We start from the raw sequence: 14,281 nt of genomic DNA, 5'->3' as shown, positions 1-14,281 counted from the left end.
GCATTCCATAGCCAAGAGTGTTGGTGTAGGCTCTCAACTTCTCTACTGGCTTGGAGAAGGAGATGGAGCTCTGGCACTTTGCACTTCACACAAATATGTGTGTGGGTGTGTGTGTGTGTGTGTGTGTGTGTGTGTGTGTGTGTGTGTGTGAGTGAGAGAGAGAGAGAGAGAGAGAGAGAGAGAGAGTGTTTGTGTGAGGGAGAGTATTCCCCCCAAGCTAGCCCCCTCCTTGATTTGGTCAACCCTTCTTCTAGCACTATCTTGCACATGATTGGACCTCCTCAAGCTTGGCCAATCACAGACTTAGTGCATATCAAGCAGCAAGGTTAGCCTTGGGACAAGTGTCCCAAAGAGAGGACTTGATAAATGTATAGACAATTAATTAAATTAACTAAATTATCATTGGACACCTTGGGAGGACAACCAATAGGCTTTACGCACACCATGAGGGCAACATGAAGAGGAGCTTGACTAGTGTCCTATTTGATTTCTTTGTACCAAGCTTGCCTTGTGTGAGGGGTGTGTGTGTTCTCTCACTAGCCCCTACAATGAGGGCTTGCCCCCCCTTGTGTAGGGATATGCATTGACTTTTTGGAACAACTTACCCCCTCAAGCACTTTAGTCATGGAGCACCTTAACACCTTAGTCATTAAGCATCTCAAGCACCTTACCCACAAAACATGACAAGCACCTCAATCTTGGGCCGGGTTCCCACCTCAAGCTCAACCCTAGCTTGCCTAAGGTCAAAGGACTTTCAACACTAACCTTTGAAGGTCTTTAATGAATCTAACCCTAACGTCTTTAAGCTCCATTAGCTAGCCTTACTCTTTGACATATCATCTCTCATTTGGACCCCTTTACCATTGGCATTGTGTTGAGATAGATCTATAAGCACATGTCTATATTCTAACCCTTGTTCTCGATTATTCTCCCACATTAAATGATCAGTTTAATATGAGAAAATCATTTGGGCTGGTTAGATATTAGATTTTATGACAAGAGGGCTATAAGTAAAACAAAGGACTTGTGGAAAATTTGGAAGAGCCTCTTCTATGCAGAGATCAAAATTTCATGCAAAATTGAGCAAAAAAGATGCATAAACCAACAAAGAGTGATGACTAGGCATAAGATGGCATATAATATTGCTCAACACAATAGTCAAAAGTTTGTCAAGTTGATCAAATCACCTATACCCGTCAATACATGTCCTATGGAAAGTCTATGAAATGGGGATCTCCAACAATATAATCCGCCTTACAGTGGGTTCCTTGGCCAAAGATGCTCACATATCTACTATGTTAAGAGCATCTACAACTATCCATGTGCACCTAAATCTTCATTTGAGAGCTCTCTTTGAGAATCCATCAATGACTATGCACATATGAAATACAACAGAGACCATACATCATGGCCAAACACATATGGCAATCCAAAAACAAAATTTCTCTCAAAAAATCATGAGACTGCTGCACAAATGACATTCTGCAGTGAGGGATTACGACCAGAAGAAGATGGGTGGGATGCGGTGTTGGCCACATTCTTATGAGTGCAAGCTTTGCATCCTATTTGAAATCCAAGTCTGTTCCTTCAAACACACCATGACAAGATTTTTCTTCGAAGATGAGAACTGCACAATGCCAAGATTCTACAAGCTAGGATTAATTGGGTCTCCTTCTACCAATTCTGTTGATATTCCTCAACCTAACCATGCATCCCACTGCTTGTATGTGTGCACTAGATCTATAAAACTGAAATTTAGAGGCAAAAGGTGCTAATGAGGATGATGACAAGGGGCTCTCTATCAACATTGAACATCCTCATCATTGTGTTGTGTCCCATCGCGCTCAGTTATGGCTTCTTCTTCTTTGATATTGTGACCTTTACCTTTACCACAAGACCAAGACAAATCTTGGCCCTCTTGCAGTGTTTCTAGCTTTAGAGAAGGCACATTCAGAATAGAAAGGCCTCTTGAATATCTGTGCTTGCCTATGGCATCAAAATCTAGGGCACCTTTCTTCTTCTCCTCTATCAGCATCAAAATTTTCTAAGGAGGAGAAGGAAGAGGAAGCTAGGGAATCCAGTACACTCCATGGCCCTACCATCCTTGGTATGCACAAAGAGAGAGAGAGAGAGAGAGAGAGAGAGAGAGAGAGAGAGAGAGATCTTATTATCATCCTTGGAGGTCAAATATGACCTATGGGACTAAAGTTTTATGTGATGTAGTATGTATGTGGTTGATGAGTGATTCTCGATGCTCCAAAATTGCGGTGATGAGAGTCGCAATGGAGAGCCCACATTGTGGTTGAGAAATGAAATTGTGTAGGTCTAAGTCATGGCTAAAAATGTGAGGGAAGAAAGTTTGGATGTGACCAAAAGCTGAGCACTCAAGTAGTGTGTGGTATTCATTATCTCAAACTTGAGTGGGAGCTAAGCCGAATGGTTGCGATAGTGTGTATCACTGACAAGGAGATAGGATCAAGTATGTAAGGGTGAGTACGATTTCCTCTTTCAGTGAAGAACCTGTTGTGTAGTTGGGGGCAATATGGGTGGTGTTATATATGAAGCGCGACCTACCAGATTCCTCCCAAGCTATAATACATTGGCGTTGTAGAAAAGCTTCATTCACTTGGGATTCTATTGAGGCATTATGTAGCAAGTGTAACGTGTCTCATCTCCCAAACCCTTCTTTATGTCTTGCATCCATCTCGTGCTCAAGATCTTTCTTTTCTCCACAACCCTTTCCATGCCCATAACCTCAAATTGGAAGAGATCCCAATTGAAGAAGTAGGAGCATATATGGTGTTTTGTCTTAACTTGGAGAAAGTTTGTAAGAAAACACTTTTGGACATTCTCAAACTATTTTCAAGTAGATTTGGAGATGCTCCCACCCCACACTTCAACTCCATAAAGAAGAACCAATATCACCAATGTGTCAAAAAAGTGCTTTTTGAGAACCCAACACTTGATGTTTCTCGCATTACACATGTTCTCAAATGCATAGTATGCTCTCTTTCCAGCTTTCGAATGACATATATCACATTCATGCCATTGTGATTGGCAAGAACCTCAAGGCCAAGGTACTTAAAGCTCTCAACAACTCCAAGTGTCTCATTGTTATGCACAATGCATGGCTTCTCCTTATGGTTTATTTTCACTACTTTTTGCATGGTTCCGGTAGCAAATGAGTGCGTGTGTTGAAAAAGTAGAGGAGTTACCTATTGTGAGGGAAGTTAGCTTGACATGGTGATTTGTACCCATCCATGCACAACGCATGCAATCAAATGGTGGTTGGGGTGCTCTATAGTTGCAAACTATTGATGGTAGTAACCAAGAGCTAGGAGTGGTTGTGGTTGGAGTACGGTTGCAATAGTGCGTGATGCGATGAGCCCTATGTTGGGTGAGGTGCTCATTTCACATGCAAGGGGATGATAGAGAGAGTGTGAGAGATAGGGCCAGTGCATGCAAGGTGTGGTTGGAGTATGGTTGCAATAGTGTGTGATGCAATGAGCCCTATGTTGTGGTTGGAGTATGTTTGCAGTAGTGCGTGATGCAATGAGAACTATTTTGTGTGAGGTGCTCATGTCACATGCAAGGGAATGATAGTGAGAGTGTGAGAGAGAGGGCCACTGCATGCAGGTTGGGGTAACGAGTTCAGGGCCATTCAAATTGGTGCCTAGGCAGTTCTTAGAACCTCTACATGGGCAAGGGGCAAGTAGGTGGTTGAAAGGCAAAGGGTGGCATCTGCTACATGGGGAGGGCAACGAAGGTCAATACAATCATAAAATGTTGAGGGTTTCTCCTTTGAGAGTGTGCATGGTGGCAGGGGCGGTTACAGTGAGAGAGAACGAGACAGTTGGAGTGGGTAGGTGTTGGAGTGTCATATAAAACAAAGGCAAAGATAAATCCAGCTTGCATAGAGGTGGAAATTTGTGTGTACTTGTGTGTGTGTGTGTGTGCGCGCGCATTTTTGTGGCTACTAGAAATAAGCAGATCAAGAAGGAATGAGACAATAAAATTTAATGAAACTTATAAATTTTGAATAATTGCACTTATCTTGTTACGTAAATGCAAAGATCTATGTTGCCAGAAATCAAATTGTGCACATCGCTTAGATACCGAGTATAGGATTTTGGTGATTGCTTGTTATCAAGAGTGTAGCCAACTCACTGAGATACTAGTGCAATAGCCAGGAGCACAGAGGCCTGCAAAATACATAAAACAGCTTGCTACGTGCAATAAATTAATAATACTACATATCTTGTGAATTGCAAGAGCACATAATCTAAGCTACACACAATCCGATAGAGACAGACAATGATAGACAATAAAAAGCACGTGCAAGTGCACCTCCAAGAGCGGAGTGCTACACTAGCATGGTGAGAGAGCAGAGATGAGTGAGGAGAAGAAAGACACAGGCATCGGGTGCAATCTCCCTATACAAGAGTAACCATTTTTCTCTTGCACATATTTATCTATAGATTTCTTGAATGCTCAAAATGATTACAAACTGTCCGCCCAAACATATAGTGACCAAGCTCATAAAGAGCACTTTGATAATAAAATATTCATAAATGTTCTATCCTTTTGCATACTCCATTGACTACTTATGCTTTTGACACCTGTCAACTGTAATAAATAAATATATTTCTATTTTCATGTGTGTGTGTGTGTGTGTGTGTGTGTGTGTGTGTAGAAAGAGAGAGAGAGGGATAGAGAGAGAGGGAGATGCTTGAGTTGAAGATATGTCAGATTGATCTTGAGGCATTTTGCTCTTGTTCCAGTATCAAAAATACGACATTCAAAATATCTATGCTCCCTTGTGTCCCCCCACTCTCTCTCTCTCTCTCTCTCTCTCTCTCTCTCTCTCTCTCTCTCTCTCTCTATCCCCCCCCCCCCCCATATACCATACATTTCAAGGGAGTTGTAGGAAGTTCACTTGTATGATTGTACTTCAATGTCTAAGAGATATTGTGATCACTATGGAAAGTTACTTTTACACGTGTGCAACAGCACGGGTATGCTCATTGCCAATGGTGTATCTTTATAGAGTGGAACCAATGGCTTTACATGTAGAAAACACAATGGAGATATTGTGATTAACTATATGATACTCTCTAAATCCATGATGAATTGCATAAAGAGCTTTACACTTGGCCAATGGACCCCAGAATCAGACCATCAAATGTTATGTATTGACGTTAGATGTGGAGAAACAACTAAGCATGATAATCTCAGCCAAAGGAAAGGGAAGTTATCTCTTTACCATTGGAAACTAAATGAGAAGATTTCAAGAAAGTGATTTGTTCTTGTGCAAAAGAATGATTTTCCATAAAGCATGTACATGGTATCAACAAAGATAGATCACGCAAAAGGTAGTTTGATAAAGAATGTCGAGATGCTTGAAAGTCCCTGATAAAGCTAGATGTAACTATGGACAAAGAAAACTATCAAATTCATTTGCATACATACAACGCATTGATTCAAAAGACAAGAAGAACATGGGAAGTCAAGCATCATTCTTTTTTAATTCCAAGAAAAGGCACATGCATGTGGAAGATTTTGGTGAAACTTGAGTGTAAGCGGGTTGAGAGTTTTGGTAGCTTGAGTCTAATGGACAGATACACACATTGTAGGCAACTATATGAGCAACCAAATTCTAGAAAGATTCCATTTTATGGTTCACTCCCATGTATGCCCTCTTTTTTTACTACTAAGGATGTGTGTAGCAGGCTCAAAAGGTTGGCCACTCGCAAAGTGGAAGATCTTCAAGGGATCAAGCAAAAAATGATCAAGTGGACGGGAGATGTTACACATGATTTTATGTGTGACATGTTGAAAATTTCACTTCAACATGGTATGCCTTGTGATTGGGCACTAATCAGGTAAATCCTTTGCATAAAGGAGGGAATTTAAAGAATGTAAATAACTACCATACTATAATGATTGGGTCTCTTATGGAAAAGTTGTTTGGGCGTATAATGGAGATAAAATTGAGTGATTGGGCTGAAAAGAAAGGCAAGCATAGAAAAGGAAATGTGTGTTGTGTTTTTGTCAATTCCATAGCACCATTGACCATCTTGTTACTCTTTGTGTTCTCATGTGGGAAAGTTGGTTGAAAGTCAAGCGACTGTAAGGTTGCTTTGTGGACTTCAAGAAAGCCTTTGATATGATTCCACGTAACAATTTGTGGAGAAGGATGGAAGAATTACAAGTGCCAAGTGAGTTTATGCTTTTGGTTTTTTGAATCTATGAGAAGGTGATTTTTCAATTGCGCATGGTAAGAGGAGTTTCTAAAATTTTTGCAACAAGAACTATTGTGATTAAACAAGGATGTCTATTGTCACCAACTTTGTTCGGTCTATGCATCAATCAATTGGAACAAATTCTACCTCACTTTGTGAAATAAGAAACCCTACAAGGGTGGAGCTAGTGTGTAGATTGCATAAGGCATTGTATGGCCTAAACCAAGGCTCAGAGTATACCCAAAATTTGAATGATGATTCACTTTTCATCTTGATACTTTATGTTGATGATATACTCATTGTCGAGATGTCTAAAATGAGATTGCTATCTTGAAAAATTCACTTAGCACACAGTTTGCTATGCTAAATTTGGGAGATGCAAGTCACTTTCTTGGTATGCCTATCAAAAAAAATAGAAAACATGGAATAAAAACCAAGAAAAAACAAGATGATCCCATTGGCTACCCTGCAGAGCTACAATGGGGCTTAGCTGGGAGAGCTGGAAATTGGCTTACAATAGCTTTAGGAAAGTTTCATATTAGCCTATTGTCACTCAAATTCAATACTTCAAGAGAGAAAAACTTTGCAAGAGAGGGCGGGATTCTTCCCACAAAAGAAATTTTTGATACCTAGATTAAGCATATGATCACACAAGTTATAAGTAACAGGTTCAATTAGGCCAGATGGGCCAACATGGCATTGACAAATACTCACTACACTTTTTACACTAACATAAGGAACATGAACAAGATAGCTAGTAGAAACCAAAATAAATAACCTTTTTGTATATATTTATATTGTATTCCCTAATATGTTGACTACCAAAAAAGATCTAACCACCAAGATTGTCCATTTTCTATGAGCTCCATATCTCTAGATTCTTGTTTTAGTGCATTCAATAACATTAGGAAGAGAATGGATTCTAGAAGGGCCTCTTTATTTGGCAGTTTAAGGGAGTGAAACCTTTAATATTAATAAAGAAATCAAATGACAACTTTTGAATTCAAACAAGTAAAACAACTAGTTTATTTGAATTCAAATTTCCCCCCCAAAATGAAATTTGAAATCTAGCGGGCAAAAGTATATCATGTAGCATATCTATGGAGAGAGCTCGACGTGTAGATTCTAGATCTATAATTTCCGTTCAACTCATAGATCATATGTAGGAGTTATGGAAGGCCAAAAATCATAGTTTTGTCCTCTCTCTTTTTGGGGGGAAAAGTGCATCCTTTGACTACTCTTACATCTCTCTTATACACCCACCATTCTTGCACACATGGCATGTGCCTATTCATCCAAATGTTAATCACCTCCATAATCTCATGGAAAATAAAGAGGCTCTCCTAGACCCCATCCTCTTCCTAATGAATTGATTATACCTTGTGTTGCATGTAACCCACTCTCGCTAGATCCATCATCCCCATCTTTGCCTTTTTCTAGTGACTGTATACTAAATACTCTACATACCTTGCTATAAAAAGAGAGAATTTAGAGTTAGTTCATCTAAGAGATACTAAGAATATGCTGCCACGTTCTTGCCAATATTAATTGAATCTCATATTGGTTTTTTTGTTTGCTCATATCTATAGTCTTTGGCAATAGTTTCTCTAATTTAACAGATTTGGAATGAATAAGGTCTCTAATGAAAGGTACTGTTTACAAAACTGACAAGAGCTTGTCAGTTTTAAATTATTATCTGTCAAAGACCAGAGGGAGCCTGAACCATAACTCTTCGCCCAATCACTACCCTTTATATAGACACCCCCAAGTAGTTCAGATTGACCCCTCGCCTTTGGCACTTGGCCTAACATTACTCCCCCCTTGGAGAAGCATTTTTGTCCTCGAAACAAAAGTGGAAAATCTCTTTTTAAGAACACTAATGTTTTCCCAAGTGGCGCCTTCTTTAGGTCTATCTTTCCACTTCACGAATGCTTGTTGATGTACATGATGATGCGTACATAGATCATGATTGTCAAGAATACAGTCAAGTTCATGCAACTGGGTTAGAGCCTCAATCAAATCAACCAAAATCTCTTGGTCAATAACATTGTTATCCTTATGTAAGCACTTACATAAACAACTTACATGAAATACTGATGAATGCAAGAGTGCACATGTAATGAAAGTTTGTAGGCCATATCACCAACTCCTTGAGTATCTTAAAAGGCCCATAGTATCTTAGAGATAATTTAGGTGTTGATCCAGTACTTTTTATATCGATCCTATGCTTGTCGCAAATTTTGATGAGCCAGTCTCAGCGTGTCCATGTAGTCTTGCAAGGATTCCTTGACCTGTTGAAGCTTCTCCTTTGCCAAACCCACCATAACAATTGACATGAAGACCATACATAAGCATCAAAGTACTTAACCCGTCCTCACATGCTTAGCTCTATTGCAAGAAAACTCGAGAATAGGGAGATAATCTTCCCAATCTAATTGCTTTTTGCTAACATATGCTTGTAGCATATACTCTAGCACTTGGTTAACACGTTCAATCTGACCATCCATTTTAGGATGATCTACAGTACTGACGTTGAGGTGTGCTCCCAATCATTTAAACACAACCCTCCAAAAAAATGACTATTAAACTTGGGAACATGATCACTCACAGTTTAACTTGGGAACCCATACATCTGTACAAATTAGTGACAAATAACTTAGCTAACTCTAGATTTTTAATTGTGGATTTGATTGGAATAAACAGTCAACTGTTTGATGACCACCCATATCGAGTCATGACCTTGTACAACCATTGGTAAACCCACAATGCAATCCATAGAGATACTTTCCCATTTACCATTAAAAAATTTCCAATGGATGCAATAGACCTCCTGTTTTCAGACGCTCTATTTTATTTACTTAACATTTTTGGCAATGCAAGTCATAGTCTTGAACATAGCCATGTAAACCTAGCCGCGTAAACCTAGCAAGTAAAACTATCATTGTGCAAGTGCATAAGTTTTCTCTCATGCTTGGGTGCCCTGCACTAGGACTGCCTTGACATTCATAAAGAATTTGTGCCAAATGTTCGCATTCGTCGGTACACAAAATCTCTCCTTGTGGAGTAGTTATCCATCATCTATGGAAAAATTATTTCATATGTGTAGCTCATCACTCAAAAGAGGAGAACTAGGTATGGAGGTTAAATCCACACTATCAACATTGGAGTGGGAAGGATCCCTCATTTTCACAAGGCTCTACACTTTGGAGTATGCATCGTCATGCTCATATTTTCCTTGAGAGATTCCAAAAACTCACTTTGAGGTCTAGTGAAAAGAAAAGATTTGATCTCCGGCATACGACTAAGAGAATCAGACACTACATTGTATTGTCCTTTACAATACCAAAACTTTGCATCATAATCTTGAAGAATCTCAGCCCACTTGGCCTTTCGACCCTTCAAATATATTTGCTGTGTAAACCATTTTATTATTTCATCGTCAAATACAATCTCAAACTGAGCTCCATACAAATAATGCCGCCATGCCTTCAAAGCAGAAACTATTGTTTAGAGTTCTCTTTTGCAAGAAAAATAATGTTGCTATGTAGAATCAAGCTTCTTGCTTTTAAATGCAATTCCTTCTTGTAGAAGGACTGCTCCAATAGCACGATTACTAGAATTCGTTTTTAATAAAAATTGTTTCAAAGCATCCACAATAGCTAAAATATGGGTTATAGCTAATGCATCCTTCAGAGCATCAAAATTTCTGTTGAGCTTCTCCTCACTAAAAGGTTTTTCCGTTGGATTTCAGTTCTTGTCCGTCATTGGAACAACGATATGAGCATAGTTTTTAACGAAACTTCGATAAAAACATGCAAATCCTAAGAAAATCTATAACTCTTACACATTTTTGGGAAAAGGCCACCTTCTAGTAGCATCCACTTTGTATTTATCCATATGTAGCCCGAAATTTGAAATAACATGCCCTAAGTAGTAAATTTCCTCCTTGAGAAAATCACTTTGATTCTTTGGCATATGACTTATTTTCTCATAATAATTCAAACACCTGCTTTAGATGTTGTAAGTGCTCTTCCTCAGAGGCACTGTCCACTAGAATTTCATTGAGAAAATTGATAAAAACCTTGCCTAAATATGGTTTCAAGACACTGTCCATAAGCATCATGAAAGTTGCAGGCACATTGGTCAACCCAAAAGGCATAACCAAAAACTCATAGTGTCCAAACCTTGTCAAAATGCAGTTTTGAGTATATCAATAAGCCTAATGTGCAAGTCGATCTTCATAAAGATATGAGCATGGGTGAGCTTATCAAATAACTCATTCACTCTTAGCAAAACGGATACTTTTCCTTAACTGTAACATTCAATCCACGATAATCCATGCACATGCACATAGTACTGCCTTATTTCTTCACCAAAAGATGGCAGAGGCCCATGGTGAAGAACTGGGTTGTATAAACCCTCTGATGAGATAATCAGCAAGCTAAGGTTTCACATCAATAGCCTTATAATGACTCATTCTATAGGGTGGTTTACTTATGGGTTTACTACTTGCAACCACGTCTATGCCATATTGCACACCATGTGCTAGTGATAATCCTGGTGGAGAATCATATGGGAATACATCTTTGTATTCCATTAATAAATCCTTTTAACTTATTAGCAGCACTTGCTTGTTTTGAAGAGAGAGAAGTAGCCATAGTTGGATAAGAAGAGAGAGAAGCATGTGACACTAAGGAATTGTCATTCAAAACATTATCAACATTTGACAAAAAATGGCACAATGAGTAATACAAAAAGTATTCTTCTATTTCCTCTTGAGAAGAGAGATTCATAAGCTCGGCTGTACAAATAAGTGGCGAGGAAGTGAAGGAGTACGAGTGGAAGTGCGACGCGAGAGAGAGTGCGAGAAGAAGAGCACGATGATATGGTGAACTCGCTCTACTATATTGTGTAGAGCATAGTGAGTTCTTATTAGGTTTTTACAAAAGAATATGTGTACATACCTGGCGGCCCGCCCACTTACCTGGGCGACCACATTGGGCTTTATACCCCAACAACCTCCCACTTAAAGTCCAATGTGGTACTTTAAGTGTGAGAGAAGCTACTATACAAGCTAATATACAAGAGATGTAGAGAAGTGATGTACTACCCTACACCTAACTGCTTGCGAAAATGCGCAAAGCTCTCTGAGGGAAGTCCTTTTGTAAGTAGATCAGCAAGATTTTCTGTGGTGTGAACTTTGACAAGCTGAAGTTGCTTATCCTCAAGCATTTCCGTGATGAAATGATACTTCACATCCACATGCTTTGTCTTTGAGTGATAAACTGGATTGCGAGCCAATTGTATAGCACTTTGACTATCACAATATAACACAGGTATCTCTTCTTTGATTCCCAAATCTGTTACTAGTCGATTAAGCCAAATTGATTCTTTGCATGCCTCTGATGCTGCAACATATTCAGCCTCTGTAGTAGACTGAGTAACACAATCTTGTAATCTAGAACGCCATGATACTGCTCCACCAGCCAATGTAAAGACATACCCTAACGTAGACCTTCGGTTGTCTAAGTCACCTGCATAATCTGAGTCTGTAAAACCCTTTACACTTAGCTCCTGACTCCCATAGCATATACGCATACTCTTTGTAGCTTTCAGGTATCTCAATATTCCTTTCACTGCCTCCCAATGTTTCTTGCCTGGGTTTGACATGTATCGACTTACTACTCCCACTGCAAATGCAATGTCTGGGCGAGTAGCAATCATTGCATACATCAAAATACCCAGGACAATCTTGTTTGCTAAGTTTCACATATGGTGGCAATGGAACACTCAGTGCCTTTCCCTTCTCCATATTGAAACGTTGCAAAACCTTGTCAATATACTCTGTTTGAGATAACCAAATCAACTTCTTTGATCTGTCTCTCTCAATGCGCATACCAAGTATATGACTTGCCTCACCCATGTCTTTCATGTCAAACGATTTTTCCATCTTTGACTTCAAAGCTGAAATTTCTTCCAAGTGCTTGCCAGCAATCAACATGTCATCCACATACAAAATAAGGATCAGCCAACTACCATCCTTAGCCTTCTTTGTATATAGACAGTGATCGAACTCACTACGTTTGTAGCCTTGAGAAAGCATAAACTTGTGGAATTTATGGTACCATGCCCTCGGTGATTGTTTTAAGCCATAAAGACTCTTTAACAGCTGGCATAACCAATCTTCCTTGCCTTTCTCAACAAACCCTTCTGGCTGCTGCATGTAAATTTCTACATCTAAATCACCATGCAAGAACGCTGTCTTGACATCCATTTGGTGCAACACCAAATCTAATATGGCAACCAATGCAAGAAAGCATCTCAATGTAGTCATCTTGACCACCGGAGAGAAGACTTCATCAAAGTCAATGCCTTGCTCTTGCTTAAAGCCCTTGGCAACAAGCCTTGCTTTGTACTTTGGCTGACTATCATGAGCGGTGATCTTATACCTGTAAACCCATTTACAAGGTAGAGCCTTTTTGCCCTGTGGTAATTTAACTAGCTTCCATGTCTTGTTGTTATGCAGAGCTGTCATCTCTGACTGCATGGCCAATTGCCAATTCCCGGAGTCCTTCATTTGCACTGCTTCCTTGTAACATGAAGGCTCATTGCAATCAGTCAACATGACATAGTTCATAGATGGAACAAACCTATCAGGAGGTCGCGTGACACGTCCAGATCTACGCACAATAGGTGGCTCAGGCTCAGCCACAACCTGTGGTTCCACTCTATCCTGTCCTTGCTCCTCTTGAGCCCTGAAATTTTGTCTTGCACGTGCAAATCCATATTCTTGGAAGACAACTCTTCTAATCTCCTCAACCCTCTCTGGTTTAGAATGATATTTGGATTCATTAAAGTGAACATCATTGCTGCGGACAACCTTTCTGGATTCGGGATCCCAAAGTCTGTACCCCATCTCACCAGAATTACCATAGCCTAGAAAGATGCACTTTCTACTCTTTGGCTCAAGTTTGTTCCTAAATTCCTTTGGAACGTGAGTATAGGCCTCACAACCAAAGACTCTGAGATGCTTGTATGAGGGCATTTTGCCTGACCATACCATCTCTGGCACTGAATCCTTCTGCAAAACCTTGCTAGGAGATCTATTTACAAGATGAACAGCTGTTGATACAGCTTCAGCCCAAAACCCATTTGGCAGCTGTGCATTAGACAACATACTTTTGACCTTCTCTTGTATGGTCCTATATATCCTCTCAGCAACACCATTTTGAGGAGGATTGTAAGGAGCAGTAAGTTCACGTTTTATACCTTTTGACTCACAAAAGTCCTGAAAGGCCTTTGAAACATACTCTCCACCATTGTCAGTGCGTAAGCATTTAAGCTTCTTGCCACTCTGATTCTCCACAAGTGTAGCAAACGTTTTGAAAACACTAAACGCTTCATCCTTGTGCTTGAGAAAGTAAACCCATACTTTCCTCAAGTAATCATCTATAAATGTCATAAAGTAAGAAGCTCCCCCTAGAGATAGGTTAGGCATAGGTCCACACAAATCACTATGAACAAGTGCCAACTGTGTATCTCTTCTACTGCTTCTATGCTTATGTGGCTGTTGTGTTTGCTTACCATACAGACAATGTTCACAGAATTCAAAATCATTAAATGAAAAGCCAGGCAAATAACCAGAATGAGACAAGATTTCCATTCCCTTCTTGGACATATGTCCTAACCGGCTATGCCACAAAGAAACGTTCGGCTGCTCGGTTACATTGATTACATTTTTAGAGACATTTGATACATAAATCATGTAATGTCCTTCAGAATTTACTCCATGTGCTACTGTCATAGAACCCTTGGATATCTTCCACATGTTCTGTCCAAAAGTGGTGACGTAGCCAGCATCATCAAGTAAACCTGTGGTGATCAAGCTCTTTGTAATTGCGGGAACATGTGTCACATTCTTCAGCGTGAAAGAAGAGCCATTCTGAAACTTCAATTGAACATCTCCAACACCTAAGATCTCACATGTCTGCCCATTGCCTAGCCGAACATGATCTTTAGTGGTCACATAAGAGGTAAAC

This window comes from Adiantum capillus-veneris, chromosome 9, assembly GCF_014529385.1.
Source record: "Adiantum capillus-veneris isolate H3 chromosome 9, ASM1452938v2, whole genome shotgun sequence".
Classification (NCBI taxonomy): domain Eukaryota; kingdom Viridiplantae; phylum Streptophyta; class Polypodiopsida; order Polypodiales; family Pteridaceae; genus Adiantum; species Adiantum capillus-veneris.
This window is presented reverse-complemented; position numbering follows the sequence as displayed.